The following is a 15,761-nucleotide window of genomic DNA, read 5'->3' as shown; positions in this document are numbered from 1 at the left end:
TAGTCAGAGATCAAGGTCTATGTGTCCAGCATAGGCGACTGCAAAAAGAGCACTGAGGTCTCTTTAAATTTTAATACAGCAGACAGCAGAGATGCTGGGCATGCCAAATTCTTAAACACGTCCGATGAATTACACCAAATTCACATTCTTGTTGGCCAAGTGCTACAGCTAGCCTATGTGGAGACTTTAGAGACATTCTTCAGCAAACCTTTCTAATTTGGATGGCTATGAAGTTAAATCAGTGTCTTGGGAGAATTACTAATTCACTGAAAACAAAAACAAAAACTTTGGAGGAGAGTAGGGTAGGAAAGGAGGGAGAGACAAAACAGATTCTGTTCTTTCATACGCACAGCTCGAGTGTCCAGGCACTGTGTCTGAAAGTTGAAGCAATTGTTTGGAAACGGTTAAATAAGGAGGCCTGATGGTCAAATAGGTCAGAAAACCACTAATGACCCTCAGTCTTAGAACATCTTTGCTGCATCTCCATTGCCTCATCCAGAAAACAGAGCTACAATCGGCCACTGATACTTTAGAGATTGTGGTGTCCGCTGCCTATGTTTGGGACCAGAGCTTGAGCAGACGGGACCTCATCCCCAACCCCAGTCTTGGAGAGGAGCTCCACACCTCCCATCACCCACAGGAACCCTTTGAGTCCCCCCAGTAAAAAAAAAAAAAATTGTTTTTAGAGCCACCATGATTACTAGAAATGCAAATCTATGGCATAAAACTGTAAGAATTGATGAATTGAAGTTTCCAGAAAACTTTTTCACTTATTCTGTAAACACTTTTTGAGGGTCTCCTACACATGGAGCACTGTAGTAGGCCCTTGAAAGCACCAGTGAACACAACAAAAATCCCTACTTTCAATGGGCTTACCTTTTAGCTGTAAAGAATCTAAACCTCACATCCCCCTGCAAATGCTGCAGGGGATCTGCTTTGAGTTTTGATACAATATTCATTTTCTTTAAAAACAGTCCACTCTCAGGGAGCCTGGGTGGCTCTGTCGGTTAAGCGTCCAACTTCAGCTCAGGTCATGGTCTTATGGTTCATGAGTTCAAGCCCCACATCAGGTTCTATGCTGACAGCTCGGAACCTGGAGCCTGCCTTGGATTCTGTGTCTCCCTCTCTCTCTGCCCCCCCACCCCCACTCACACTCTTTCTCTGTCTCCCAAAAATGAAGAATTGCCAAAAAATTTTTTTTTAATTTAAAAAATATACTATCAAAATTTTTAAAAATTTTTTTAATGTTTATTATTTATTTTTGAGAGAGAGAGAGAGAGAGAGAGAGCAAGCAGTGGAGAGGCAGAGAGAGAGGGAGACACAGAATCCAAAGCAGGCTCCAGGCTCTGAGCGGTTAGCACAGAGTCTGACTGGGGGCTCGAGCTCACAAAACGTGAGATCATAACCTGAGCTGAAGTCAGACACTTAACCAACTGAGCCACCCAGTCGCCCCTATCAAAATTAAATAAATAAATAAATAAATAAATAAATAAATAAATAAATAAATAATAAAGGAGGATGAGCAGAAGAGATTAAAGTAAGGGGAATAGGAAAGAAGTGAAAAGTATTTTATATAATCAAACTTCATAACCCCAATCTTTAGCAAATTAAATTTTAGAAGTGGAAGAAAATTGCCAAAGTCATGTCATGAGAGCTTATTTTCAGTTGACTTCTTCATCCACCGTGTTTGTAGACTGAACAACAAGTTGGAGGGGTGCCTGCGTGCGTGGCTCAGTTGGTTGAGGATCTGACCTCAGCTCAGGTCACAATCTCCCGATTCACAAGTTCAAGCCCCAAGTCAGTCTCTGTGCTGATAACTCAGAACCTGGAGCCTGCTTCAGATTCTGTGCCCCTGTCTCTCTCTGCCCCTCCCCACCTCGTGCTTGGTCTCTCCCTCTCCCTCTCTCTCTCTCTCTTAAAACTAAGTATATGTTAAAACAATTTTTTTAAAAAGTTGGAGAATGCATTACATGGAGAATGTGTTGTATTTTAATTTAACATCACATCCATCAGTCTCATTCAACTTCTAAGAAACAGGTCCAGATTTATGTTAATTTTGCCCTAATTTCCATTAACTAATCCATTTATTAAGCATCCTCTATACTTCAGACATCCTGCTAGGTCATTTGTGTAGTATTATGGCTACATGTTAAATCTTAATGTAGTTATTACCCCCCTTCTTAGGTGAGAAAATAGACACTCAGAGATTAAATAACCTGCTCAAGATCACCCTGCTAGTAAATGGATCTAATTCTTTATTTCTCTAATGATTTAGTCCTCATCTATAAATGGAGGGTAAGGATAACTACTTGGTAGAAATGTTCTAGAATTACAAATAATAGGTGAAAAGTTGCCGCAGTGGTACCTGGTACGTAAAAGGCTGTCCAATAGCTGAGAGCTCTTGTATTATATGTCTCATGTGTCAACTGAGGATAACTTGTACCCCTAAATGTAAACACAACTGTATCAAACTTCACTATTTGTTCTGCCAAAGACCCATTGTCCTCCGTGATATTTCCATAATTAACCAGCGGTTGATGTTCGCCTCTGTGCTTTCCTAATTCCAGGAAACGTGCTGTTCACTCTGTAGCTTATAGCGGTTCCACGGTTGGAACAGCATAAAGTCGAATATTAGACACCTTTGTTCTTGAAACCCCCTTAGCCATTCCAGCCGGTATTGCTGCAGTTCCCAGGCTTAAACAAGTTCGCTTCCTCCGGGGAGGAAGCGAGCGTGCGAGCTCTCCGTCCTTCTCGCCACTGTCGCCTCAAGGCTTCAGCCTTAGCCCCGAGCAGTTTTTCAAGGCATTTTCCTAAGGCAAACCATTTCCCTTTTAGGAATGCCCTTGATATCAGACAATCAAATAAGTGTTCACCCAACTACCTGACTGTTAGTTGCTAAAGCACCTAGCGGGCCCCTCATTTATCAACTGGGGAGTGGGTTTGTGGCCTGGGCGCTGAGGCTCGCTGGGTGAAAGACCGCGGACAAATCGCTCCGGCATGTATCCTCTCAATTGTCAAAATAAGAAAGGTTGGACTAGATGGGCAGCCGATCCCTTTTTGCTCAGTCATTTTATTCTCTTCAGGGCTTTCAGATCATTTCCTTTCTCATAAATTTCGGCACACAGGGTGGAGTTGGGAGTGGAACTGAAGAATATTTCATAACCAATCATACGTGAAAGACACTTTATGCATAAGGAAAAACCATCAGTTTTGTTTTCGCTGGTTCACCAAAAATGAAAGGAAAGCCACAAACTCTCCTTTAGCACTTCCAATCAGGGTGTGCTATATGACCGCACGAATACACACAGGGCCAAAGGAGATACAATGTTTTGAAAACGATGGTAAAGGGCAGAAATGTAATTGCTAAGGACAAAATATGTTACAATAATATTGATGAGACCAGGAAATGTTTTCCTATCTCGCCACTCAGATGCAGGGAGATAACTGCTTTGTTATGCTGAGCCTGTGGCAGTTTTCTGCAGCTCCGGCAGCAATATGTTTTTCTGTTCAAAAAAGAAATACATGCTCATTGTAAGGCAGTTCGAATATTCGAAAGGATACAAAAGCAAATGTAAATTACACATTCTATTTACTAGCTAGGAATAATCATGGTTAATGTTTTGATTTCTATCTATTGGACTTGATTAGAACCACGGTATACTCACACCATTATACTCTGCCTTATTTTTCTTAGTGTGGGTGGCAATTGTATCTTTCACATCAACCTAGCATTGTTTTATGAAGTATCGAGACATGACTAAAGTCATATTAACCAGAATCAGGGTGCATTAATGGCCACGGAATTCGAATTATGACTTTATTTTCAGGTGAAGTAGCAACGCTGAGCACTTGCTTTCAGAAACTCTGAGGGAGACTGAAAGCCGTCTCCATATCTGAAGGTTGTTTTCATTTGTAGAAGCCATACCTTTTCGTCGCATGTCAAGGCAGTTGCTACAATATGCCTGGCAAGCACCTCATAGCAGGCCTCAAGAAGAGCCCGTTTTGGGGTGGGAGGTAGACACAATGAGGCTCAGGAACCAAAGCAACCAGGAGCAATATGGCGCCATGGGGAGCGTAGGTTCGAACCCAGGCTCTTAACCCTTGCTGGCTGAGTGGACTTACACAAGTTATCCTCTATAGGACTTTGTTTCTTAATATATAGTATTTTATCTCCTATCTCCCTGGGACTCTGCAGAAGCTAATTGATATTATGCATGCCACTTGGCCCAGACTATAATTTTAAGTGAAAAATAAATATTAGCCATGCTTTCTTACTGTTATTATTATTCCCACCAGTTTTTGACCAGTTCCAAAAAGCATAAGTCTCAGTGAAATATAGTCGGGAAACACTTCAATTTTTCTCTGGTCAAAACTTTTCACTGCTATTCTTGATCTCCTTTTTCCCATCCTCAGCAACGTCTTGAATTAATGCCTTAACTTTTCTGGCCCTTCAGATTGTTAAAATCCAATGCTGTTTAATACTTCCATCTCAATTCCTGACCATCTTTTCTCATCATCTTACCTACTTTCCCAACTCTCCTCTCCCCCAGATGCCTTGAACTGGGGATCTGACTTCATAGAGTGAGGGCAGGTGGTGTGGCCCCAAAGACTTGCACTTGCTTGCCCTTCAAGACACAACAACCCTGACTGAGATAAGCAGGGAGAAGGAAAGAGGTAAGTGCTTATTACTGTCTCATTTCTTTACCAACTGCTTCCATGGACCTATCCCTACTGGGTGTTGCTTCTCTGGGTGGTCATGACTGACATCCTATACCTCATGCAATGTTGGCTCCCTATGAGATGCTGGCTTGACTCCTCTGGACGGAGTCACATGAGGCTTCTCCCACAGCACGGTTATCTGACATGGTGTTCTGGGTCAATGTATCGGTTTTCTAGGGCCGCCACAACAAAGTGTTGCAGGGTGGGTGGCTTAAACAGCAGAGATCTTTCCGTTTCTCAGTTCTGGAAGCCAGAAATCTGAGACCAAAGTGTTAGCAGCGTTGATTCCTTGGCTTATGGCTGCGTCACCTCGGTCTTTGCCTTCCTTGTTCACTTGAGATTCTTCCTGTGTGTGTGTATGTGTGTGTGTTTCAGTGTCCACATTTCCCCGTTTATAAGAACACTAGTCATATTGGATTAGGATCTATCCTAACGACCACATCTTAACTGATTACACTTACAACAACCCTATTTCCAAATAAAGTTGCATCCCTAATAAAATCCTGGGGGTTAGGACTTCAACATTTCAATTTTGGGAAGACAATTCAACCCTTAATAGTGAACCATTCTCACGCCAACCAGCCCCTCTCCAAACTTTTGCTTTTGAGGAAGTGCACGGGATGAGCCCCATGTTGTTACACCTATAATTTATGGCAAGAAATCAGTGCCTAGGCTCTGTAACTCCCAGTCCTCCTGATTTGAGGAGGCATCTTAGACACCCAGCAGGAGCTCGCCTGCTTTGTGATTATAGGTGACTGAGCTTATCATGCCTCCCAGCAGATATTCTGACAGGAAGCCTATTTAAGTCCCAAAACTTTGGTTAACTTTTCATATTTATTTAACTCCTTTTTCCAAATCGGGTTGCCCCCAAATGATTGGCATGAAGCAAACATTTTGCTGCTCCTCTCCCTAGATCTCGTCTGTGGCAAGTAGAAGTACATGGAAAGAAATAAAGGCAACCGGGCAGCTTACTGATGCTTTGGTTACTTTACTCAAAGGCACATGCAGGCTTGCCTCTGTTCTGGTTTCCTAATATGACACGACGACTTATAGGAGGCACTCTTTGTAGACCCCACCATGGTTTTCATTTCTTCACTTTAAAATACATCTTCTCTGGGGCGCCTGGGTGGCGCAGTCGGTTAAGCGTCCGACTTCAGCCAGGTCACGATCTCGCAGTCCGTGAGTTCGAGCCCCGCGTCAGGCTCTGGGCTGATGGCTCGGAGCCTGGAGCCTGTTTCCGATTCTGTGTCTCCCTCTCTCTCTGCCCCTCCCCCGTTCATGCTCTGTCTCTCTCTGTCCCAAAAATAAAATAAACATTAAAAAAAAAATAAAAAAAAAATAAAATACATCTTCTCTTCGATACATTGCCCCAATGTTCTCATGGTTTAGAAAACTGGTTCCAGTATAATTGATTTCCAGTAAGACACTGTGGCAGGTTGTAGGCAGAGGCTTAACTGACAGAGAGAGTGGCAACCTCAGATCCCATATGCCTGCCCAAAATAACCAATACCTTCCATAAGGGGCCCTTCTGGACATAGCAATTCTATTTTTTTAACTCTAGAATGGGTAGAGAGAAGCACACCCAGTGGAAGCTAATTTTTTTTCTCAGCTCCTAGCAGGAGTGAGAGAATCTTGGCCAATTTCACCATTTCTACAAAGCAGTGGTTCCAACCTATAGTCCCTGGATCAAGAGCATCGGCATCACCTGGGGTCTTATTAGAAATGCAAATGCTGGGCCCCCCACTCCAGACCTACGGCATCAGGAACTCAGGTGGGGTCCAGCCAGCTGAGTTTTAACAAGCTCCCAGGAGATTCTGATGCACGCTCAAATTTGGGAAGCACCGCTCTGAAGCCGTGGTTCTTAACCATGCCTGCACATGAGCACCTCTGGGGCTCTGAACAAAACAATTGTCAGGGCCCTAACCTCCATCAGTACCCTGGGTGGGTGGTGAGCAGGGTTACTTTTCAGAAGTCCCCCCAATAATTCCAACGGGCAACCAGAACAAGAACCACTCCTCCAAGGCTACAGACTCCACCCTCTTCTACAGAGTTCTTCTGGGGCCGCCGGCAGGTGGGAAGGGGCCCAGCTGCCAGGGCCGCGCCCCCCCCTCGCCCCCCAATTCACCTGGAGCAGCAACTGAACATTTATCTGTTTTCCACACTTGGCTTTAGTGCAAGGTTTTGTTGGAACAAAGGTTTCTGCGACCAAAAAGTACAAACATTAATCCTCTGAAGGGTAATAAATTATAGAAGCCAAGAGACCCTTATTTCCTCCTAATTCCATTTTATGGAGAAGGTGAGACAGTAAAATATATCTGGAGCTTATCAGAAAAGGATAGCAGCAGGAGGCTCCTCCTAAGGTTATAGGAAATCTGAGGCCTCGGAACGGACTAAAGTGCATGGAAACATTTGTGTGGGAAGTTCAGGAATGCGGTGTGCTGTTCCAACCGCTCGATGAGCCACTAATCTGATCCTCTAAAACCCCTTGCTCGTCGGAACATAAATTATACTATTGCAGATTAAAAACACGTTCACCTTGTGAAAAATAATTCGTGGCATGCGAGTTTGAAGTAGACATTTCTTTTTTCCTGATTTGGGTTGGCCAGCATCAAATCTAGGAACAAAACATGAAATAGAAAATACAGAGATGCTTATAATAATAAGACGGACAGCGAGGGGCTACATCAGCATGCACAACCCACACTGGATTTTTTAATGGCCAGTGAGATGCTGTGATTGAAACTGTTCGAGAATTTTAGAATATCTCTTCTAAATACATTTATCTGAGGGGCGCCTGGGTGGTTCAGTCAGTTAAATGTCCGGCTCTTGGTTTTGGCTCAGGTCAGGGATCTTGGGGTTTCATGAGTTCGAGCCCTGCGTGGGGCGTGTTGGGCTCTGCACTGGCAATGTGAAGCCTGCTTGGGATTTTGTCTCCTCTCTCTCTGACCCTCCCCCATGTGTGCTGTCTCTCTCTCAAAATAAATAAATAAATAACCTTAAAAAAATACTTAAAAAATACATTTATTTTAATAGAGGCAGTTTTGGTCCATAAAGAAGGTAGAAATATCTTAAAGGTGGGTAACTTCATGAATCACGGTAGATAGATATTTTAGAAGGCAGTTTGACAGTTTCTCTCTCTGTCTCTCTCTAACACACACACTCGCACAAACACACACGCGCGCACACACACACACACACACACACACAAAATGAAAGACTTTGTCAACATTCATGATTAAGAACTTTCGAATATCCACTAGGTCCCTGGAAACGGAAGCCCTACTAAGGGTAAAGTTAGCGGTGTGTTACACACAAGGACTGTGCTGCTGACGGACGTGAGTTCTGAGTAAGCACGAAAACAATGAACAATATATGAATCTGAAGAGTATGAAAACAAAAGCCTGATGAGTGTCAGAAATGTCAATTGAACAGATGGAGAAAAAAATGAACCCGCAGGGTGGGGAGGCAGAGGTGGCCACCAAAGGTGATGAAAACAGGAAACCCTCACTGGTGGCAAGGGTGGTTAGAATCATAATAACAGTGATCATCACTGTTACTATCCTTCCTCCTTCCTCCTCCGCTCGCCCTGCGATTGTCTAAATAAGCAACTAGAGTATGTTGAACATTCCATAATACACTACAGAATTGTACTGTCCCTGCATCTTTCCTTAGGGGCGCCCCTGCTCTAAAACTTAACAAACAGAAAGTAATTCTCCCTGGCAGAGAGAAGAGTTAAAGCAAGACTTTTCCTTTATCAGGAGTGGGAAGTCAGGACTGACGGACAACACAGAAAAGGTACAGCACTTCTTTCATCCTGAATCATTAATACTTGAAGATCTGAAACTTTGGCTTGATCCGAGGGCTTGTTGTCATGGCTCTTAAACTCCTTAAGGTTGGGGACTTTGCGCTCCGTGTTTCCAACACCCCATGGCAAGCATAGGACTGTTAGTTTGAAGAGAAAAGGAAACATCCTTTGAATTCTCTGTTGATTCTCAGAGTTACTGGTAGGGCTGCAATAAAAATTACCAACGGACCTGTGTTTTGTTTTGGTTTGGTTTGTTTTTAGTGAAGTTTTAGATCGCACATAACCTACGTATATTTTAAGTATAACTTCCTGCAATATCTTCAAACACTTCTAGCAGTGGAATCTGCTAATGCATTAACTATTAAGGCCAAGCCACAATTTATAAAACAGATTAAACTAGAACCACACTGGCCGATACAGGGCCGGAGAAAGGCAGGTCACCCTCCCTTCACCCCACACAGTGACCCTGAGCACCGTGCATGAGGCACTCGAACTTAGCAGCGCCCTTTCTTTGAAAATCATTGTTCTAATGTATCTATGTTACGTATCGCGAGCGTGTATATATCTGTAAAATAATGTATATATGCTACATATCATGAGCGGGATATATTTGTAAAATAAGTACAAACGATGGGTGGTTCAATAATAGTAACTATTCACCGTGTAAGGCAGTTAACATATCCATATCCATGAGACAATCCATGTGTCTGTGTGTCTGTCTCTCTTTGACCCAGGCACCACCATCTCCAGAGAAACTGCTTTGCCCAAGGCCCTCAGTTTTCACCTGTTCATTAAGTAGACATGTCTCTCTCTCTCTCTCTCTCTCTCTCTCTCTCTCTTTTTACTTGATTAGATTCTTGACTTGTCTTTCTTTGCAGTTGAGGTGCAACTCACAAAACTAAGGTGCACAAACCTTAAGGGTATGATGCTCCATTATTTTACCTATAGACATACCTGTGTAATTCCTACCTAGGTTAACAAAGAAAACAATTCAGCATCCCCAAATGTTCCCTCCAAGGGAATACCATCTCCAGAAGGCAACCATTCTTGTGACCTTTAATACAGAAGATCAATTTTGTCTATTTTTGAACCGTGTCTAATCCTAATCATATAGTATTAAGTTTTGGTGACTGGCTTCTCTCAGGGAGCATGCGAAACTCATCCACGTGCCTATCTGTGATATTGGTTCACGAAAATGACTCTGACTTCTATTTTCCGAAGACCAAAATTTACCTGCCATATACACCTTTTGCCTACCAACCCTCATCTCAGCTTGTATCCCCATTAGGATTCAGGCATGAAAAGGGTGTCAGGACTTTAAATTTCTCTACCCCAGTGATGCTAAGAGACTGGACAAAGGTCGTGCCCCTGGTTCTCAGGAGAGATAGGAATGGAGAAGTCTTGTCTCCCTGTCCAGTAGCCTCTCCATTACCTCACGCTCCTGTCTCTGTTCCTCTTCTCTCCTTCATTGCCACCACTTGTTTTTTGAGAAGCAGCAGGAAAGCTGTCCTCCCTAGTAGTCCCTGAGGAATGGGGCTTAAATTCTCTCTCACTTCTCCACCATTGATCTGAGCCCTGTGTGGGTTTTTTTCATCTCCACTTTCAAATTTGTACTCCTCTCCAATATCCTTAGAAAGCTGCCATTCCCTGTTCTTTTTTTTAAGTTTATTCATTTATATTTGAGAGAGAGAGAGAGAGAGAGAGAGAAGGAGAGAGAGAACACGTGCACATACATGCACAAGCAGGAGAGGGGCAGAGACAGAGGAAGAGAGAATCTGAAGCAGGCTCTGTCAGCACAGTCAGCCACGTGGGGCTGGAACCCATGAACTGTGGGATTGGGACCTGAGCCGAAGTCATATGCTTAACCGACTGAGCCACCCAGGCGCCCCCCTGTTCTTTTTGTTCCAAATTCCTACTACTACCTGCCTTTCATCCTACATTTATCTAGTCCTTGGTACTTTGAAATCTCCCTCCCGGTGCCTTACACTAACATTGCCAACACCACGCTGAGCACAGATACTTTTCCGGGCCTCTTTTCCAGTCCATCTTTCTAGCTACCTGTTCTCAGATTTCTGAGACTTTTGATTTCCATCTACAGGAAATATTGTTCTGTCTAACCACCCATAACTTTCCCATCTCATTGTAGTTTTTCACTTTTCTCTGGATATGTGTTCTCTGTACCCCCTGTGGTTTGGTTCTTAATTCACATCATCTAGCTTATTGGTAAAATCATGAACACACCTGGCAGCCTCAACAACCCAGGGTGAGTTATCTCAAATAAACCGTGATATGATGGTAAACATTTATGTAACATTCACTATGTGTTAAGCATGATTCTAAGCAGGATTTTACACATATCAACTCATGTAATTGTCTCAGCAACCCTCTACAAGTAGGTACTGTCGTTAATACTACTGCTTTATAGGTGAGGAAACTGAAGCAAAAAGAACTATCTCTACTAAGATCATAGAACTGGTTAGGATTTGAATTTAGTGGGTCAGGCTCTGGAGCCTTTGATCTTAAATGCCTCCGAACCATGGAGACAGTACGGGTGGAGAACACAGGCGCAAGAGGATGAAGTCAATTTAGGATAAAATTGGGATCAGTTTATAAGTCAAGATAAGGCTGGGATAAATTTTTAGGAAAAATTTCAAGAGACTTCTAGGATGGGCAACAATACAGCAGACATGGGAATTTAGTGTGGCAAAGCCATCTGCAAGGACGAGACAGGTGGATGAGGAGGAGAAGATTCCACAGGGCTCAGAAGTAGTTGCCTTCACGAATAGAATAAATGAAATTGAGCATTCAACCAGTGCTGTAAGGACAAATTGCTGATATGAACGTGAGACTCAACAGGAAAAAGGGATAATAATATTTGGGGTTAGTCAAGAACAATCACTTAGAAGAAGCTGGTTTTTATAGATTATGTAATGACAGCCTATATATTTTTTTAAATAAAAATGCTAGTTCCTTGCTTTCTATAAAATATCAAGTTAGATTAATAAAGTGGGCAAAATAATTGATTTGGCATAAATTAAATTGCACTTAATTTCTTCAAGAACATGGACAATATTTCATTATTTCTATGTCATCTATGGTGACTAGAGCAGCATTTCTGCATTTTCTATACCAGAATTGCTGTGTCCGTATGGAATTTACAGTGGGATTAAAATAGTGATGGATGGTTGCAACCTACTAGGACAATAACAGGTAGTCAATATTTATTAAATCTTACTATGTGTTAGGTCCTATGCTGAGTGCTTTATCACATTCAGTCATCAAAAAATTCTTGAATGGAATGTGCTATTCCCATTTTTAAATAAGGAAATCAAGACCCCTGACCACAGTGTGGTTATGTAACAGGCTCACGGTAGAACAGTAAGTGGTGAGACCAGTGCTCAAACTCAATCTGCTTGATTCCAGAACAGACAGAAAAGTATGACCCAACATGCTAGAGAGAGACCAAGGGAGACAGAGACAGAGAACTAAAGATTTGTGCCTGTATATAGAAGCAACGTGAATTTATGTGATCCCAATGAAATGAAAATTTAGAGCTAAGAAGTGCTTCATTCGTGATTCTCAGAGAATAATTCTGCTTTCACACACACACACACACACACACACACACACACACACACCCTCCAATTGTGAGGCGCAAGGGCTGCCTGAAAGGATCTTTGGTCAATGATTATCCACATAACAAGCCCGCTAGGAATGAATAATGCCACATACTTTGTCCTCTGTGCATTGCAGAGCACTTTCTCTTATTTCATCTCATGTTATCCTCACCATCATGAGATGTGGTACAGAGATCCTTGTGCAGAAACCTAGTCACAGGGAAGGGCTTATATTTCATATCTCACAGCAAGACAGTACCAGCAGGATTCTGCAGCCAAACCTGGATCTGCTGATCTTGAACATGGACCCAGGGCTTGCTCCTCAGTCTCCTTTCAGCTGACTCCTTTTCCTCACCACACGCCTACAATATTTACTCAGCTCCGTGCCTGACCTAAAGAAGGTGTATAGGAAATATAAACTGAAGGAAGACAAACTATTCTGCCTGAATAGGCCGGGGCCTTACAAAAAAGTAGATGTGTTTTCCCAGCTAAGAATGCCATCACTTTATTATGGTTGTGGGAATGCCATGAAGAAATTGTAGTCCTCTCCAAATGTAGGCTTTTGGGCAAAAATGGACATGAGTTGCTGTTTTTGAAGTTGGTTCATTGTGCCTCTCTTAAAGGATCAAGCTTTGGGGGCGTATGGGTGGTTCAAATAGGTTCATTGTCTGACTTTGGCTCAGGTCCTGATCTCACAGTTTGTGAGTTCGAGCCCCACATCGGGCTTGCTGCCGTCAGCCTGTCAGCCCAGAGCCCCCTTTGGATCCTCTGCCCTCCTCTCTCTGCCCCTCCTCTGCTTGCACTCTCCCAAAAATAAATAGATATTTTTCAAAAAATCAAGCTTTGGTATCAGACATACCCGAATCCCAGCCCTAACTTCAACATTTACAGTCAGTGGCCCCGGGCAAGTTATACTCAAATTCTCCGGGACTTTGTTGCCTCGTCTGTAAAAATTAACTAACAATATCTGCTTTTCAGGGTGGCTGTGACTATTATATAAAGTCTGTAAGGTACCTGAAGTGGCACCCGAGACAATGTAAACTACATATAGCGGCTCTTACCCCATCAGCACCATCATCCGCATTCTGTGTTTTATCATAGGTAGCACATTATTTTTTACTATAAAGAAAGAAAAAAACCTGTCAATTCAACAATGTCTTGACATCGACTATAAGATGCCTCAAATTTAAGTAACATTAGAAATGTGAAAAAGGTTTCATCTCAGATCTATAAAATGCAGAATGGGTGTGTATGTGTGTGTGTTCAAAGATTGAAACTGCTGTCTGAATCAACTTTGAGAGTGGAACGTTTTAACAAAATTTCCCTCAAGAAAGTTTAAAACCATTCTCTGTTCAACCAAGTAAAATTCTTTCACCAGTGCAATGAAAACGTTTTGAAGTAGAGAACTATGTATGCTTCTCTAGTTAGTATATTTTTAAACTTACGAATGATGTTTTAATAATGTGTGTGTGTGTTCACAGATTTCTGTGATGGGCTAATAATGTATATTGCAAATACAAATAAACATTTCTGATATGTCATTTGAAGAAGTGAAATGTAGTTTTGTTTATAACCAGATAAATAAACTTGCAGATGTTTTCCTGTAAAAAGAAGTGTTATCTAGTGAATTTCAGGAACTTTATTGGAATGACAAAGTTCAAACTACTGCCAAAGCCAACACATGAGGTTTATATACACAGAGAGAAGAACAGATTTCACTGTGTTGATGAGATTTTTATTTCTTGGTTCCCGTTTTCCATTACTACTTGGTCAATAGCCATGAAGGATTCAGGGTGGTTTTGCTCAATAAATGTCTCAAGTCCCATATCCTTCCCTCCTAACTTTTTTCAAAACCAAGCACAAATCTGAACAAAGATTAAATTCCTAGAGAACCTAGCAAGTCACTAGAGAGCTATACTAAGATCTCCATACATATTTGAAGAAAACCTAATGTATAAGCTATCCTTGGAACAATGACTTTAAGGTTTAATAATATCATGACTCTAGTATAAGTAAATCAGTCATGACACAGTTAATTCAGAATTTCAGACGCTCACTATTGCGGTAATTGATCAGATCGAACACATTGATCCAATTCAGGATGTGTTTTTTTGTTAGAAGTGAAGATTAATGATACATCAGCAGTTATTTGACTTCCATAGCTTACCATTTGCAAATGGAGACCTCATTTATTATGGACACTTGAAATGGATGTAAAAGGAAAAGAGCTCTCAGTCATAGTAAACGACAACACATTCAAATGTTAAATGTTTTCAAACATTCTGGTTTTGCTTTTCATTAATTACTGTTATTTTAAGTTTCACTTCCGAATATTGTTGCTATGGAGAATAGAATGCAGAGATGGCTAGGCTCACTATTCCTATCACAGTTCCAGAGTTGAAAATTAGGACCTCTTGGGGCGCCTGGGTGGCTCAGTCGGTAAGCGTCCGACTTCGGCTCAGGTCATGATCTCGCGGTCTGTGGGTTCGAGCCCCGCGTGGGGCTCTGTACTGACAGCTCAGAGCCTGGAGCCTGTTTCAGATTCTATGTCTCTCTCTTCCTCTGACCCTCCCCTGTTCATGCTCTCTCTCTTTCTGTCTCAAAAATAAATAAATGTTAAAAAAATTAAAAAAAAAAAAGAAAATTAGGACCTCTTTGAAGGCGTGCTTAAAAGAGGTTCATTGTAACTCTAAATGTAAGAGGACTTTAACTGTAAAACGGAACATGGATTTTATGTACCACCAACTTGAAAAAAAAATACAGGCAATCAAGCTACAATGCACCATCAATTTTAAGACACATTCCAATTTCAGAGAAGTTAAAATGTGAAAATATGGATGATTTAGAATTGATAAAATATGGCAGTCTCCATGATAAAATGTAGCCACATCATTTCAGTGCATTCAAAGAAGACCACATATTATGCTGCAGAGAAAATCTGGGTATTTGATCATTTTAAGAGGCAAAATAGAGCTCCTACATCAATCTGGATCCTTTGGAATGATGCAGTGGAATTCTGTACTCCCTAATTTTGTACTCCGGAAATTCAAGGGATATTTGCTACCTACCCTGTCTCCACATGCCAGTGCAAACTCCAGAGCAAAGGAAATAATTCACAGCTGGCAAGATAGCAATTTGAACGTTCCTTGACAGTTTTGCAAAAAGAAAGTTCAAGAGAGACTTCTAATGCACATTTAAAGCAATTGCTGATAGAGGTATTGCAATGGGGGAACTCGGGGCAGAGAACCGCTAAAGTCTCAGAATGATCCATGACCTATAGGCTCTCTTATTGTGAGACAGTATGAGAGGTTTATTCTTCCAAGGCAAGTGAATGCTTCACATCTGCCCTCTCTCCACCAGCCTGTTTTAATTCATTAAGCCACATTATGACAAACAGAGTAAACCATTGGAACAGGGAGGTGGAGGGCAAATACCATGTTCCAAAGGGTTCTGGGGTTAAACCAGGATAGTTAGTTGCAATATTCAAGGACTAGATTGAAAACAGGAAAAAGCAAAACAAAACAAAGCAAAACAAAACAAAATCACTCATGGAAACAGGAAAGTGAACAAGCAGTGACAGAGGATGCAAACTGAGTTTATCGGAATGCATTTTAGAGATA

At 41.9% G+C, this 15,761-nt stretch overlaps 1 long non-coding RNA gene across 1 annotated transcript; it reads right to left on the bottom strand.

The window, feature by feature from the left end:
* Positions 1-3,073: 3,073 nt before the first annotated feature.
* On the bottom strand, positions 3,074-15,276 carry LOC147574810 (uncharacterized). The gene is made up of 4 exons (XR_015243310.1): positions 15,122-15,276; positions 13,203-13,260; positions 7,255-7,333; positions 3,074-3,503 (listed from the first exon to the last, which is right to left on the bottom strand). It is a non-coding gene; the product is annotated as an uncharacterized LOC147574810 (long non-coding RNA).
* Between the last annotated feature and the right edge of the window lie 485 nt (positions 15,277-15,761).

This window comes from Puma concolor, chromosome D4, assembly GCF_028749965.1.
Source record: "Puma concolor isolate L17-30 chromosome D4, mPumCon1.1.hap2, whole genome shotgun sequence".
NCBI lineage: Eukaryota > Metazoa > Chordata > Mammalia > Carnivora > Felidae > Puma > Puma concolor.
Note: the sequence above shows the minus strand (reverse complement) of the source record. Positions and strands in the feature narration are given on the sequence as shown.